General features: G+C 43.9%; 1 protein-coding gene across 1 annotated transcript in view; it reads right to left on the bottom strand.

The window, feature by feature from the left end:
• The window catches only part of lingo2 (leucine rich repeat and Ig domain containing 2), a 260,134-nt gene that overhangs the window by 141,946 nt on the left and 100,630 nt on the right, over positions 1-17,558 (bottom strand). The window contains exon 3 of the mRNA XM_062549260.1: positions 13,075-13,179. The gene's annotated coding sequence lies outside the window, so the exon portion shown is untranslated. The remainder of the gene's footprint in view (positions 1-13,074; positions 13,180-17,558) is intronic.

The raw sequence follows: 17,558 nt of genomic DNA, 5'->3' as shown, positions 1-17,558 counted from the left end.
GAAGCACTAGGAGAGGAAGTATCCTTAAAAGATCAGCTTTAAAAACAGCAGTCTCTGCTCCCGCCACCTTTATTGGCACATGGAGGCTGTTCGTCTACATAATTAGTTTCATCAACGTCACATCTCGACTCATTATTGGTGTTGGTGCTATTAATTTTTGAGTCGTGTTTAATTAAATGTGTTGTACAGACAGACATGCGTCTAACTGATGACAAAGTAGTTTCTTTCAAGAATGGATCACGATGAGGAATAATCATCATCTTACAGTATACTTTCTGAAGCGTTGTCCTTGCAGTAAGGGCAACTTGAAGCCTTATATGCTAATGTGCTTAAATGCCTCTTCGCAAATGTAATTATAAAAGTTACTCAACAAGAAAAGAAAACACTGTCACTCACTGTCCAAACTACAATACGACACAAATGAATCATACACGGCCAAAACAAAATCATTTCATGTAATAATGAAAATACACAGTGTAGGGGCACGGTGTTTGGCTATTTCGTGCACTTCTTGCCCAGCCCACTGCTTTGGATTTAGTGGTTACCTCTGTAGTTTTAATTAGCTTATATGCCCACCAAGTGCCAAATAAGTCTACACAAAAACATTAAAGTAGATTATTAAAGCGATTCTGTTAATTGCACTGACACCATAGGGTGCCCTGCCCAGCCATTTTAAGCAGGATGAGATTGTTTGGCTACTCTTGTGTTAAATCGGTCAATTAAGAACCAAGCTGAGGCTAGGGGATTTCATCCTTTTTTCTCTGGTAAATTTCCATCACTGAACCTTGGCCTGCCTCTTATCCACAGGAAGCAGAGAGGTTGGTCCAAGTCCCTGGTTTGTTTGTCTTTGATGTTTCTTGATTGGCGGCTATTTCTGCAGCACAGTGTGTAAGGCATGAGTGTCTATTATGAAATCAGGTCAAGTGACAGTAGTCTTTTGGACATTTTTGGAGACAAAACTTAAACAAATGTCACAGGATGTCACACTATTTTGATACTACTGTGTGTGTGTGTGTGTGTGTGTGTGTGTGTGTGTGTGTGTGTGTGTGTGTCCTTATCATTGTCTAGAGAGAATAGAGAACGGATGAAAAGAGCATCTAAGTGCTCATCCATTACATTATAAAATTATTTTAATATTTGTATGGTTATAATTTTCACTGGCAAAATAGGTGACGCTCATGAGCAGTACCTCATGTGCAATACCTAAACAGACAGACAGGCACACACACCGCCACAGGTAGGAACATAGTGAGAGAGAGAGAGAGAGAGAGAGAGAGAGAGAGAGAGAGAGAGAGAGAGAGAGAGAGAGAGAGAGAGAGAGAGAGAGAGACATTCCTACAGGCTGGGAGGATGACAGTGTATGGGAGGATCATTCCTCCAGAGCAGAGTCAGCTGTCATCTGCAACAACCATGCTATTCATACATCACACTGGAGACATGTCCTGTGAGCCTCAGCACAAACAATGGTGATGGGGAGAGAAAGAGAGAGATAAAGGGAGAGAGATAAAGAGAGTTAGAGATGGAACAAATGAAAGAGAGGCATATGGGGTGGAAAAAGGGGGAGATAGGTGGGGAGGGGAGAGAGAGAGCATGAGGAGAGGGATGACGATAGACGGGTGAGTGAGAGAAAGAGATATGAGGAGGAAAAAGAGAGAGAGAAGGGTGAGTGAGAGAAAGAGATATGAGGAGGAAAAAGAGAGAGAGAAGGGTGAGAGAAAGAGATATGAGCAGGAAAAAGAGAGAGAGAAGGGTGAGAGAAAGAGATATGAGGAGGAAAAGGAGAGACAGATGGATGGTGAGGAAGTGAGGTGAGAAAACAAGGTGTGAGAAACTCATAAGGTAGAAAAAAGAAGGAAGACACAGCAAGGGAGAGGGATTTACAGAGGAGGGGAGGGGAGCAGAGAAACGGAGAGTGTCTGTGTGTGTTTGTGATTGTGTTTGTGTGAGAGAGAATGTGTGAGTGAGAGAGAGAGAGAGAGAGAGAGAGAGAGAGAGAGTGTGTGTGTGTGAGAGGGTGAGAGAGAGAGAGAGAGAGAGAGAGTGTCTGTGTGTGTGTGTGTGTGTGTGTGTGTGTGTGTGTGTGTGTGTGTGTGAGGGAGAGGAAGAGGGAGGGGAGAAATGTGGCCCTGAGGCGTCTACATTGCTGCTTGGAGTCTGTGAATCAAACAGCTTTTGCTTGGAAACAGTAGTTCTAAAGATAAGAATCCTTGAAGTAGACTGTGTGCTCGTCCCCACTAGGCCCCTCCACTCCTCAGTGCTAAGCCATTTGCCCTGCCCCTGATGAGCTGCCCTTGATCAGCTGAGTCCTGTGACCATATCAACATGAGCGGGCAAACACAATAGGCGTGCTTGTAGTTGTTTGAGCCTACTTCCACTTGCTTCCTGTCAGCGTGCAGCGAGAAGTGAGGGCACCTAAAGTCAGAGAGCAGCCTCTGCGTCTTCACTTACTGTCCTTGAACAATGGATACATCCCTCAAGTGCGAAATGGGAACATAGTGAAATGATCAAATAAAAATAAGTAAAATATTTATAATGGGATTGAATGGACACATTTTGGTTATATACTGATTTTATAATAAAAAGTGTGCTTAAATAAAACATGTTAGTAAAATTCACTGTATGTATTCACTTTTTATTCCCTTTTAACATAAGCTTCAGTCAAGCTAATGTCTGTAATGTCTTTAATTGTAGAAGTTAAACTCAGCTTGGGATGCCATTTTGGCACTATCAAGATATAATTCATTAGTTATGGCCAGAGTAATATACAATTATGCATGATTTATGTGTATGTGTTTAATTGATTTGGTGCTAGAATAGACTGCTTCTGGGCTCAGGGAGTGTCTAAAGTAGAGCCAGGTTAAAGGCGCTTCAATCCATTCATCCACAGAAAGAAAGGCTTTTCAATCAGGAGGGAAAAGGCTATGGGCACTCTTGATGATGTTGTACGGTGTCCTAAGACTTTATGGGCCATCATCCTGTCGGCAGATCACCTCCCAAAGAATACACCTACAGAGGCCAAGCCCAGTGGCTACAGTATGCTAATCACAGATGTACAAACCTGACTGTACCTCACTTCAAGGGCACAGTTGGTCTTACTAGCCTCATAAAGCCAGTAATAACACAAGTATCTTTGCAAACTTTCATTTAATTTTCTCTCTGTGAATCTTTAGAAGGAAAGACAAGAGCAGAATGTGTAATGTCAGGTGCCACTGACAGTAGAGGGCCATGGAGAGAGACCCAAGGCTGTTACATGAAACGGCAAAAGAGCTGAACGTTTTTAATTAATTAAAAGTAAGTGAATGGGAGTGAGAAAGCTAAGACAAGACCCAAGAATGTCAGTTAATTGGCACATGTATCAAGGCTGGCGGCACAGTCTGACTTTTTGTATCCGTAAAATGTTGGTGTTTCAGGAGGCGAGTGGGGTGGTGAGGCGTACGCAGCGGTCAGCTCGTATTATCTGGAGCAAGACACAAATAAAGCTTCCAGCCAGTTAGGGCTGTTTCACTCACACAAACAAAACATAGCCTCAAATCATGCCATGACAACAAATCAAATAAAAGTACAGTTCTGTAAAGGGTGAATAACAGGCGACACATTATCAGACACATTACGGGCCAAACAGAGCGGCTACACTCAAAAGGTGAATTTATATCCAGTGTTTTGGTTCTGTTTTTATATGCATTGAGGAAAACAGAGAGGTTGTATAGAATGTCTTCTCTCATCTATAAATAAATGGCAAAATAACAATGGAAATAATAAATAACAAACAAGAAGATGGTAGTCTACAGAGACATTCATGTACAGAAAATATGCAGAGAAAAAAGAACAGAACAATATGAATAACAAGGGAGCCGAGTCTACACATACTAAATAGCAAGTGTCTGCATGGATTAGCACAAATAAGGCTGTTTTGGCAAAACATAATCATGTTGATCTTCAGGTTTTGGTGATGTTTTTGTATTATTTTGCATTCTGTAGCTATTCATTATGCTAGTGCTTAGCCCTGTGTACAGCTGAAACATTTCTTATCAACTTATCCACAAGTTTTCATAAATGCATCTCACGTTCATTACATGTGTTTTAGGTTTTAGCATCCATGTACTGTATAATCAGTTTCTGCTTATGCACTTGTCTTTTGACCTGAAACTGATGAGGATGAATATGAACGACACTTTATTGTAAAATCATCACTGATGGTTGGAAGTAGTAGTTGACTACATGCTGAAAGCTTGTCTTATTTCATTACCATTTCTAACCTTCAATCAAGAGAGAACTCGCACTACAATGTTGCTGATGCAAATTTTAATCCAACAAATGATGAAAAGTGCAAAGTGCTACCAAAGTACTACCAAGTGAAAATGTTTTCAATCCCATTCAGTTATAGTAAAAAAGTATAGTTTGTGCACATCCCAGGTCAAGGTGCTGAACAAGAGTAAATCATAAAAAAGGAAAAAGTTTGCACACTTGAAATCCTTCTTTTTCGTTTTATTTTCTTTTCTTTAATGACGTTTCGACCATCCCATTCAGACCATCATCAGTGGCAGTGCACTATTCAACATTTCTATTTGCATCGGCAAAATTGATGTGTGAGTTCTCTTCTGACTGAAGGACTGATACACTATTGGAACTAACACACCCAACTGGCCTGAAGTCATTGGTGCGATATCCTGCTTGTTCCATACCATTACCATTTCTTAACAGTAAATTCATACATTCGCACATTCATTACTTAACCTACAGTATATTTCTGGAATAAATGTCTACAGCCTCTATGATGTCAGATGTGCACACTTTTGTTTGGGTGTTTATTATGTGCGTTTTGTTTGCGTGTCTATTATGTGCGTTTTGTTTGTGTGTTTATCATGTGTGCTTTTCATCAGAGCTACTAAAGGTTAATTTTGGCATTATCAGGAAAAAAACTGGGCTTTTAAGTCCTCCAGAATATGCTGTATACAAATATTCTCAATAGGAATGGGGATATTTGTGACGTTTATCAGTGCTGTGCAGGTATGTTTGAGTGACATTATCTATTATTTTTGTTCAGTCAGAGGCTGCCATTCATCAGCATGTTGACAGAGATACTATTTCTCTCCTTTCTCGACAGGGCCACAGCGTTTGTGGGTAAACTGCCTTGATCTCACAGAAGGGTCACTCATCTCCCTTACTTTACAGGCAGGCAGGACAGGAGCGTATGGGCTTTTTTCTAGGGCACAGTAAAGTATGAGACAGTCTCCATTACAGATGGGACCAATCTCTCTGCTCTGCATTCTGCAGGGTCTTGCGAGCTAGAGCGGCGAATGAAATATAAATTGGCTCGTCTCCACAGGCAATGACGGGCACGATGCTGACTCACCTAAAACTGGGGTTTGAGCTGAGGAACCGGCGTTCCTCCCTCTGATCCCCACTCTCTCCCACCACAACAGGCCTAAGAGGAAACCGGAGACTGGCTGACTTATGGATCGCAAGATGGCCGTTAATGAAAAATGCATGAAAATGTGTGAGGTAAATCCTGTGATGCAGACGTTAAATGTCTGTTTAGTGGTCAACACGGTCCGTTTTCGGTGGGGCGATCCATGCTTCTCGGCAGGATGTGCTCAATCTTTCTTAACTGCTCACCTCTCCAAGTGGGGCATAGCTCCGAGATATACTGCGGCTCTGTAAATCGGCTTTAGATTTATCTTTAAAAGCTTGCGGCGAAGAGGCAAAGGCCATATTCAGGAAACACTATCAGTGCTATAAGGCAAACGTCAAAGAAGCAAAGTAAGATAAAGAAAATATGAGCTCCTTTATGGTGCCAGATATGAGTGATGGGGTAATTCATTAAAAATAGTCTTTTTATACAGTAACATTTGCACACATTTTACATTCATACTTTTATACACAACACAGTAAACAAGGGGATAACAACTATGAAAAATGACACAGATGAATCCAACAGACCTTTCTGTGATAGTAACCATACGTGCTTCACTTTGCTTTCCGTCCCATTTGCTATGCCAGCCATAAAGCAGTCGGCGCCAGACATCTGAAGCAGATATCACAGATAGGCCCCCTCCATATTTCTACGCTTGGAGGAGCCCCTTAGTGACGGAGGCAAGAACACAGCCCCACCCTGTGTTAAATCTCTCCGCTTACTGCCCTGATAAGGACACTGAATTGAGTTATCGAGCGAGTGCTTTAAGATATAAGCTCCGCACCAAAGAGGAAGGCAGGGGAAACAACAAGAAGAAAGAAGTAGTGAGAGCGAGAGAGAGAGAGAAGGAGGGAGAGAGAGAGAGAGAGAGAGAGAGAGAGAGATCGTTTGGGCGAAAGGAGAAATTGAACAATGTTTCATTACGCGCGGTGAGTAGGTCTTACTCCATCTATTTGTGTCTGCTGTGATGCAACCCATTAACCCCCAAGCCCCCAGGGCCAAGAGAAAGGGGCTTTTAATAGGTGCTGCAGGGGGGCTTTGTGCCAACTGGTCTACAATCCCGGCACATCTCATCTTATACCCTAATTCATCACTGGCGACAATGGGGAGCCAGGGAAACAGGAGACTGACATGACTGAAGCCAGCACAGTGGGAGAGTGTCTGGTGATGGCTATCACTACATTCCCTTTTCTCCCCAAAACAGTCCACTCACACTGGACGTCATATGACAGCGGACAAATGAGCAAATATCCGCAAGGATCTGTTATGGACAGAGTCTCCCAGCAGACTGGCAAAGTTTTTATGCAAACCATGAACATCTTCCCATACCAGGGTTAAAAATGGCAATGCTCACAATCTTTCATTTGTCTCATATGACGGAAATGCATGATTTATGGGAAGACATTGCTAACATAAGCAATCTACTGGCTCTAACCCCTTGGAATTAAAATATAAACAGCACTGGCACAAGCGTTTAACAGTGTGCACCTACATGTAAGGTGCATGTGTGTGTACGCCCCCTAATATGTGCAAAAGAAAGCCCTCATGCCTCGTGTTCCTTTTAATAGAAACAAGGGGGGATGAAGAGCACAGGGACTAGAAAAAGACCTCCGGCGCCGACAGAAAATACATGATTACATGTTCACTTCACACCTATCTCAAAGAACCACAGAAACAACGAAATAAAAAAATAATAACAAAAACTGCCCTTTCAGCTCCAGGTTCAGCTTTCAAGGTAACATCTTCATTTCTATGTAGAATATCAGGGTCAGTGTCTTCAGGCTATAAATGCACATCCACAGGACAGCCATTTTGTGCAGGTCATAAATACGGAGACACTGAATAAAAATGTAATTACATACTGTATGTGTGTACATGGACTGCCAGAGATATTGCTCTCACTGGGTGAGGCTTGTGCAGCAAAATACAGTATGCTATTATGTACCTTTGAAATACAGTGTGTGCTCTTGAGGTATCGTTTGGACACAAAAATGGTATAGTCGTAAGATAGGACCCTCATTGCATTTGCGCACAATTTAAATTGCAGCGCTACCCAAAGGACTGATGCGCCCGTTTGGCTGAATCGCCAAAAGTGCAGCAACTGGAATACTCCACCACCCACTACATCCACGTTATTATATATCTCCAAACAGGGAATAACTCCAGTGTATGACTGCTGAGAGAGAGAGAGAGAGAGAGAACAACATCTATTCCCACAATGGGCTTTAATGTTCTAAACGGACTAAATACTGCAAAAAAGAAAAAAAAATGGTTTTGTTGCTTGGTTAATGGTTGTGGAAAATCAATAATTGAATCACTGAGATAGCTATGGCAGCAATATTACAATAACAGCGTATTTAAGGTCTTGAATGGAGTATAATGCATTTACTAATCTAATCATTCTTAGCCTGGCCAAACAGTCGATGAAAACAGAGCCAATGACACATTAAATCCGCCATGTGATATCTGCTTGAAAAGCCAACGATTCAAAAATAGAAGGCAATTTCCTTGTGGCATTAACATGGAATATACAAGATTAATAACACATGGTTCACTTCATAAATGGAGGTGCTGTGTGTGATATGCGGAAGGTTAATGGTCGCTGTCACTGCATTTCCATCTTCGAGGTGTGAAGTTGGAGCGACTTACTGGCGACACATTTCACGTCCACCTGACGAGATATTGCTGAGGCTCTAATCAGAGGATACATGATTATAACCACTGTGGCTTCCTCAAAAGGCACCTACTGTTTTATTTATGTCAGTCACAGTATCTGAAATCATAATTTCCAGATATCTAACAGATGTGCAGGCTCTCTCACACGCACGCACGCACGCACGCACGCACGCACACACACACACATACACACACACACACTAGTTCCTCCTCCCTGATTAAAACTGAAAGGGGGCAGTATATGCTTGAGATTGTGGAGCAGATCTATATCATGATCATGAGACTGCCAGAGGAAGGACATTTAAGGCAAAAATAAATTAATTATAATAATAATACAAAAATAATATGTTTTTTTATTAATAATCTCTGGTATGCTGTACAGGACTAGTTTTGTTTGTGTGAGGGCCATTTACTGGCTAGAGCTGGTGTTTTCAGACCACTGAGGATATACCTCCAAAAGCTGGCTTTCCATAGAACTGTGCTCATATCCGTCTCCTGCGCAAGGGCATGGCGGCCATTACATAAATAAAACTCAAGCGCTCCTGTTCACAACAATGAGACACTTATGTAATGCTGTTGAACAGCACGCCTGCACTGCATTTACACCAAACACAGCACAGGGGGTCACCTATTCCCGCTCCTGAAGAGGACAGAGAGGCATGTGGGACCGGTACTGTGTGGGGGAGAGAGAGGGACAGAGAGAGAGGTAGAGAGAGAGGGAAAGAGAGAAAGAGAGAGGGAGTACAGAGAGAGAGGGAGGGAGAGAAAGTGTGAGGGAGAGAGAGATAGAGAGAGGTAGGGAAAGAGAGTGAGAGAGAGATGGAAAGAGAGAGAAAGGGAGGATGACCAAATGTATGTGTGTATGTATACAGTATGTGAAGACTTTTTTATTTACTTACCAATTCTATGTTGTCAGAAATGCTTTAGTTGTATAGAACAAGTTTGCCACATGAGATGTGAATTTGAAGAGAGAGGGGGACAGAGAAATAGAGAGAAAAATTGATGGAGGCGGACAGATTGCAATAAAAGAAGTAAAAGCAACGATATGAAAAGCCTGTGAGTGGCATTTAGATTGTCTTTACTGCCTCATACCTTCACAGAGCCATAGGCGCGGGTGCAGTTCTGAGTCCAGAGCACCACCCCTTATCCACTTACTGCCTGAGATGGGAACTACTGGCATATGAAATCAAAAGGCTGCTCCGGCTGAATGACTGTGATCACCATACACTGTGCAAGTGAAATAAAGGGCACTGCAGAAAGGACACGTCCCTGGACGGCGCCTCAAAGAGATGAATCTGGGCGCTGTCCAGGGTGCTGAAGCACTGGAGCTGCCCAGCGAAAAACTTCAACAGTGTTGAGGGGGCAGAGAGCAGGACGAGACCTTTTTTTGAAGTCTCAGTTCTTAAACACCTTTTCCATTACCGGACATCAAAAATGAAGGGAGATAGTAATTCCTTCCTAGTTCAGCAAGAGCTGATAAAGTCAGAAGATTAGAAACAGCTCTAGAACGACTTCTCACCCAAGCAGACACTTTGGTGGTGGGTTTGTGAGGTGCCCCCTTCACTGTGAGGCATTTCAGGTGCCTTGATGAAGCACGATATGAACGCAGGTTGCTGTTCTTGTTTTGTGCCATAGGCCATTTTTGTCTTTTTCCTATTTTTAAGAGCGGGTCAGAGCTTTCTCTGGTATTGCGAAATTAATCACATTCTCTTTGAGTAGCTCAGACAAAATGGAGAAGTCCTAATCAAACCTGATGGTGAGAGTAAAAAGAGATGCCTTCTCTGACAAGCTGGAACATTGTGCACAGGAACAGACCAAGGTGATGGAAATAAATATTGAGTGGAGGCTGCGTCAGTGTGCCATTGTGTGACCTTCTCCCATGGCCACACAAGATAGCTCTAGTGCATGCCTGTGGTCACCTCGACGGCAAAGCCATGCCTTTTGTGGCCGAGTTTTTCTTCATTTAGTGGCCTCGGCCAGCTAGCCTGCTTTCAAAAGACTTCAGTGATGTATGAGAAGGGAAGAAAACAACCATCAACTGCTGTCTTGCTTCAGCTTTAGTGTGTGAGGGACTGACAGACAGATACAGAGAGAGAGAGAGTGAGAGAGAGAGAGGAGAAAAGAGAAACTCTGAATTTGAAGGACAAAGATCTTGAAGATCTCAACTCTGTGAACCGTCAGTCTTGCCGGCTCGTTCTCAGAGCGGCCTGTCAGGGAGCGAGACATGGACAGATTTTAAAGGTACGAACAGACAGAAGTTCTCCTCTCATCTCCCACTCGCCATGCCGCCTGATGAAATGCCTTTGTGATCGACATACTGAAACTCTGACTGACCGCTGCTCTGAATGCCAAGAAGACTTCGCTGATACACCCACACCCCAGGTCATATGCATTGCAACTTAAAAAGTCAGTGAATAACATGCAACACCTACAACCTTGAAACGTATACAATTTGGAGTAGCCCACCTATTTGACATTGTGAGGGAAAAATAGTGCCTATAAATATTTTATGATCCATATTGCATCACCCCTTATTATTGTGAAAATCAAACACGTGTAGAGCCTCTTTCAAGTGTTCGGTATCAGTCGATGGCAACGCGAAGCAAATTATGTAAAACAGTCCAGCGACGGTGGAGGATTAAACTGTGCCTTCTCTTCCTGTTTAGGCCATAATCACACAAAGACATTACTCATTTAAATTGTCAAATTCACTGTAATAATAAGCAACAGAAATGTCCCCAAATTAAAAAGAAATTAGGAACAGATGTAAACATAATGGCTCCATATTAGCTCCTGTAAAACACAGCAAGCGTCTAATATTTTTAGGAGTCTTCTCTCATATTGGATGAGAAAGGGACAAAAATAGGAATAGGGGAAGATAAAGGATGTTAGGGGGAACACATTGTTATGCAAATCCAAAGCAGGCCTTTTATGCGTGTTGAACATAGCCCCTTGAGAGAGAACATCTGGACAAACTTCAGGGGAAATCTGCAACCGAAAACAACCAATATCCATCAGCATTATTCCCCGTGTTTGATATGGTCATCATTCTTGTACCTCTTCAGTATTGCCATCCTGGGGATGGGGTGTGGGTGATGGTTGATGAGACTTGTTGAGGTCATTAAAACCCTAGAGCTGCCAATACCCCCCCCCCCCCCCCCCCATCCATGTCCCCCTCCACCCCTCTCAGTGGGGCAATGTGATGTGCCCATATAAAGATGCCCTCTCAGTGGGGCGATGTGCCCATCTAAAGATACCCTCTTCTAGCCTCTCCATGCCCTCACACTAGCTCTGAAGTGTGACTGCCGTAGCCTATATCAATAGCTGGCCATCGACCTTCATGCTGTTCTTGGACAATCACTTTCCTCCCCAAGCCATAAGTCCTCAAGAAAGGACAGCTCTGCCACAACAAGGCTGCTGCCTTGCCCTTTACTGCACGAGGTGCTGACAATACCATCAACACACACATGCACACACGCCAACATGTGAGCATAGCGTGTGTGTGTGTGGTCCCTCTCTCTCACACACAACCCACATCAACAATAGCCGCAGGGCACTTTTATTTTTATATTTTCTCAAAGACAACAATCATGTTTGATAGAGGATGAAATCGCAAGACCTACATTAGTCGATACAGTGGGCTTGAGATTTACAGCCGAGGCAACATCTTCATTAAGCAGTTTCTCATGAAATAGGCTGCTACAGCATGTCCCAGCAGTTTAGTCATCACAATTAGATGTCCATTCCATAGCTTCCATATGTGTTGTAAAGACCTTTAACAGCCCAATGACTTACCCCAGACCATGAATACAAAGGGTGCCAAGCTCACTGAAGCAAAATATATGCACATTTCTTATACATCTACTGTTTCGACAGCAGGGTTGTTCGCCTCAGTTCAGCGCTAAAGTCCATCACGGATACCAGTCTACTCTGTGTTCTCACAATCTCCCTTTTGCTTCCGTTTTTGTCTCATACAGTGATCAGTCAGGAGAGCTAGACGGGGGTGTGGGCCATACTGTGTGCTGTGTGCTGCGGAGGCCCTGCAAGCGCTCGTCTGCTCAGGAGAAGAGACGGGGCTGTGTGGAGGGAGCGGCTTTACTCTGGCGCTGAACCTGAGTTTAGCTGACGAGGGCAAGCCAGCGGAGTCAGGGATCAGATGGAGGATGAGAAGTCGAAGGACACAATCCGAGCCCTAATTTTATTATGCCTGACGGTGGAGACATCCGCATTTCCTGCTTCCCCCAGCCCGCCCTCTGCTACACTCTTTCTGTTTTTCATTTCGCCGCCTCAGAGGAAACATATTGCTTTCCCGAAACATTGGACACGGCCCTCTGTGATGTGTGTATTCACTGCCGAAGTCTCCGGTTATCTCTCAGCTTTGCCTACAGCCCATCCTCCTCACCCCCACCCCTACCCCCACCACATGCCAACGCACATGTGCAGATTGAAAATAAGACACCAGACAAAGATGTCCAATTCGGGCCAGTCGCCACACTCTGTTAGAGGGCTGGCATTTGAGTTGAGGCATTTAAACTTGTTGAGATGACATGTTTGACTCTGTTAGAGTAATTTCATTCCACACATGCCCTTTGGGAGCAGAAATGTCACCCCAACACTCAAAGTCACGAGAAAGACAGAAAGGGAGGGAGCCAAAGAGTGAGAGAGGGAGGGTGAGAGAGAGAGAGAGCGGGAGAGATGAGAGAGAGAGGGAAATATGTAAGACAGAGACCGAGGCAGAGAGTGAGACAGACAAAGACCTAATTTAACTTTTGACTTTTGCCAGTCGACACGTCCATGGTCATTTTATCTACTGCAAATTCCATTTAGGACGGCTTTCACCATAACCAGTCCCAATTCCCACAGCATTTATCTCATCACGGCACATAGAAATCTCCGCTTCCTCATAACTATGACGTGCAAATGGAACATCTTGACTTCTGCCATCCGAATCTCAATTCCTGAGTCACTTTCACATGACAACCTACCTTCCAGGCCCTCGATGGAGAAAACGTCTTCAGAATCAGAGAATCGCCGACTTTCCTCACAATATCCGGAGAACTAGACTGCAGCGCTGACCATCCGATAGATATCTGCAAAAGAGAGCGAGAGAGAAACAGAGGAGCAAAGAGAGGGAGGTTAATGAAGCACGTCATAATGCTGCTGACAAGTATGTCCCTACCTTTTTTGGCACACGATCGTCCAAGCATGGTACATGGTAATGACCAAAGCAGAGGGCACTGCCCCAGTTTGTGTCAGAGAGCTGCCCTTGAAAAGCTATTATTTTCTTTCAAAGGAAAGGTTATTATGCCATGCCAAAAAATCCCAAGATTTTAAAGAAAAAAGTTAAAGAGTTACTTCACCCCATAACTCCACCCACTTCACATTTCTGAAAAAGGCTTTCAAAATGGGCGAGACGTTCTGAAATTTGGAGAGGGAGTGCTGCACTGCTGCAACCAATCAACCATGGTGATTTCGTGTCAATCTGGGAATGAGTGCTGCAGACATGGGTTGTGTCCAGAAGTCAAGCGTGCACGCTGGATAGTACCTTCTTGTCAGTAGCGTCTTAGTTAGTTTGCTCCTCAGTGTGCGTCCCTACCTACATTTGGACAGCACTAACTAGTTGGCGTCACCTGACTCGGGGAGGGGGGTGTGTTGACGATTTGCATGACGTGTGGAGCTTGACCTGCGCTACGCAATGGATTATGGGATATCTGAGGGCAAAAAAGATGCATCGATGCACGCTTGGAAATCACGCCAAACGAAGTACCCAACTAGTGAGAGCGCTTGACTTTCGGACAGTCTATTCTGACGTAACTTCCGGAAAATTCACACTGCCCAGCGTGCACGCTTGACTTCTGGACATAGCCATGGCTTATCACAGGTAGGCTAATCAGGGCAGCAGGTGTTGGGGCGTTTCATTCCTAATTTGTAACGACCCGGTGACATAGTGTTGGACGAGAAGTATAGGACTTCGTCAACATTCCAATAGCATTTTGGACCAACATGCCATGGCATGTTTCAAACTGTAGTATGCGCGGAGAGCAATATCTCCAATACAAAATCAGATGAAATGTTACTTTTGTCGAGAAACACGATTTTTGTCAATATTAACCCTGGTAATAGTACAGTTCACCACTTATGGGAATTTTCAATCAATCAACAGCTCAAAAAAACATATTTTAGGGTGCAGTGACTCTTTAAATAGCTCTGTCTGGAAAATAACAAAATACGCTAGAAATAACTAGCATGTGTGACCGATTGGCTGATGCCTAAAGATATGCCATGATGATGACGAAATAGAAACTTCTATTTGGTCTACACTACAGAGATGGATCAGGCAAGTGGATTGACTCTAAAGGGTTTGAGCAATCAGCCAAGTTAAGTGATGACAAGTCTCAACCATGGCATCAGAGCTAGAATTCAGTGGTACAGCTCATCATAAAAGAACTGCTAGAGGATTGTGGATGTTGGCATGAGGAAAATAGAATATGTATGTGTAATGTATGTTCAATGTCAGTGTGTGTGTGTGTGTGTGTGTGTGTGTTTAATTTGTGTGTGTCCAACTGTCAGGAGCAAGAACAATCTTCCATTCTCCCCTTTTTAATGTTTCTCTCTGTTTTTCATAATTGGACAGCACAGTGTCTATAAAGTCCATCCTATACTGTAACATCTACAGCACATAGAAGGACAAGCTACAGGAACTGGTATTTATATTCTATGCCAGAAGGCTGATTTGATAGCCTACCCATAGCATTAAAACAAAGATCTGTTCTCTTTTTTGCCCACCATTTCCATGCTCAAATCAATTAGAGCATGGAGGAGTGTAGGGAACAGGGTATTGGGTAAGACAACAGAGAGAAATTGGAGGAAAGTGTGTGTGTGTGTGTGTGTGTGTGTGTGTGTGTGTGTGTGTGTATGTGTATGTGTGTGCGTGTGTGTGTGTGTGTGTGTGTGTGTGTGTGTGTGTGTGTGTGTGTGTGTGTGTGTGCGCTTGTGTGTGTGTGTGTGTGTGTGTATGTGTGTGTGTTTGTGCGCGCATGTGTGTGTGTTTCTGTGTGGGGTGCGTGAGCACACACATTCTGCTCTTCAAAGCACTTAAGGGAGAAAATGGGAGATTGGATGAAACACTTCATTGTTGGTTTGCTGTTATAATTCTCCTGGGTGACTGACGTGCATGACAAAACTTGCTAGCAGCTTGGAGTGGAACAAGTCATCTTATGGAGGTCGGAGGGAGTAGGGGATTTTCATAGAAAATGAAACCATATTGCACATGTATATTCAGTTCAGTCAGTCATAGGATTTGGAGATTAATGATTATTGATTGAGCCTTTTCTTGGCGTTAGCAGAACCCTGACTTGTCCTACTTACATTCAATTGACTGGCTTTTCAACCGAGGGGGAGAAAAAAAGTGTCAGTGATGTACAAAACCGATGCCTAGTAACGCGCGAGATGAATGCATCGGGCCTGGACTGATAGAGATTAAAGCGTGTGGCAATGAGAAATACATTAAATTGTGTGCCAGAACCCCTCTTCTTTCGGCAGGATTGATGGTCTCCCGCAGAGAGAGCATTTCCATATAAAGTCCATGAGCGCTCCAGCAAACGGTCACGAGCAGCGCAGATCCCATTCGGATGTGACTAAGAATGACAGATGTGGATTCCGCAGCAAATCCACTTTTGTCTCTGGCACTGTCTCTCACACATGCCATCACATGAGGAAAATGCTAGAAGGATGAAGCATTAAGTAGCGATTCTTCACCTCCCTCTGCTCCCTCTGCTTCCTGGGTGGGCAATGACTTCCTGCATGGTTTGTGCTTAGAGAGGAGGTTTTTGTTCTCTCCATTTTATTTTTTATTTCTCATGGCGTGGTCAGACACAGGCGGGAACATCTGCGCTTCATCAGGAAAACAAGGAACTATTAGTCTGCAGATTTCCGGTCGGTGCGCAAGGATAGACAGAGCCATGAGAGGGGGAGAGAGAGAAAGAGGAGGAAGACAGAAACAAGGGCAGAGTGAAAAGAAGAGAAGAGAAGACAAATAAAGTGGAGATAGGAGCAGATAGAGAAGAGAGGACAAGAGAGAGGGTGCAATGATGACAGAGGGAGAGTGGTTGAGCAGAAGGGGAATGTGGGAGAGAAAGAAAGAGAGAACAAGGGAGGGAGGGAGGGAAAGAAAAAAAACAATAGAGGGAGGTAAGGAAGGAAAGATAGAGAGAATAAGGGAGGGATGGAAGGGAGGGAAGGAAGAGGAGGTAGGCATACCGCATACCAGGCAAGACAAAAAGGATAGAGGGCAGGTGACAGGTATGGCAGTGGATCATGAGGGAGATGGAGAGAGAGAGAGAGAATTATAGTGCTGTCCTTGCAGCTGATCTCCTGCTGACACTGGTGTGTGGCGGTAGAGAGCGGCCCATCAAAGACACACTCTCTGGTGGCTTTAGCCGGCCTTTGTGGCCTTTAGTGAGCTTACGGCCTCTGAGTGGGTGATTGACTTTCAGTCTCCGGTTTAAGAAAAAAGAAAAAAATACACCAGCAGAGTGAAAAGAACAGCTGCAGGAAAAAAGGAACACTGATGTGTGCGAGCGCGCGCACACACACACACACACACACACACACACACACACACACACACACACACACACACACACACACACACACACACACACACATGCCCTGCAGTCACATTCACATGGAGACACCATCTTATCCAGCAACAATACAGTTACTAGACCAGCCAGCAGGTAATGAGTGGACTGAGTGACTGGACAACTTCCTGCACCTTTAGAACATTCTATTTTTAACTGAAGTCTCATTTGAAAACAATCAGCATGAGCTCTGCAAAACACTTTCTCCAAAGTATTTCTTCTTGTTCTTCCCCTTCGCTGCCCACCCACACCCAGACATGAAGACTGTTCATACAGAGCATCCACTGGTGCAGGTCTGTGGTTGTGCTGAGGATGCTGATGCTGATGCTGTGCTGTGCTGTAGCAGGATTTAATTGGAGATGGAATCTTAATGAGGATCCCCAGCAGGCCTGAACACTGGTCAGGTAGGAGAGTGGGACAGAGGCCAAGGATCCACCTACCACAGAGCGCACAGCCTCCACAAAATCTGTGTGTGCAGCAACCAGTGATCCTCCATTGACCTTCAACTGTTTATTTAAACTCCTCCACAGTCCATAAAAGGTTGTTTATGGATAGTTGCCTAATTAGAGTTTCTAGTATATGTGGATGAATGAGCTGACATGACTATGGCAAAATGGGGGTAGAGGTGCCAATGGCACTAATTTTGTCAGGCTTTGGTCATGCTGAACACTACTGTCAGGGTTAGAGGTAAGACCGTTTGAAAGGTTTGAAATTGAGCTGTCCTGTTATATGAGCAGTTATTGAAAGTGAAAATGTTCACAGTACCGGTATGTGGGCAAAACATCTGTCACAACCTTACAATAAGCCTTAATAATCAACATCAGAAA

The sequence above is a fragment of the Sardina pilchardus genome, chromosome 11 (assembly GCF_963854185.1).
Source record: "Sardina pilchardus chromosome 11, fSarPil1.1, whole genome shotgun sequence".
NCBI lineage: Eukaryota > Metazoa > Chordata > Actinopteri > Clupeiformes > Clupeidae > Sardina > Sardina pilchardus.
This window is presented reverse-complemented; position numbering and strand designations above follow the sequence as displayed.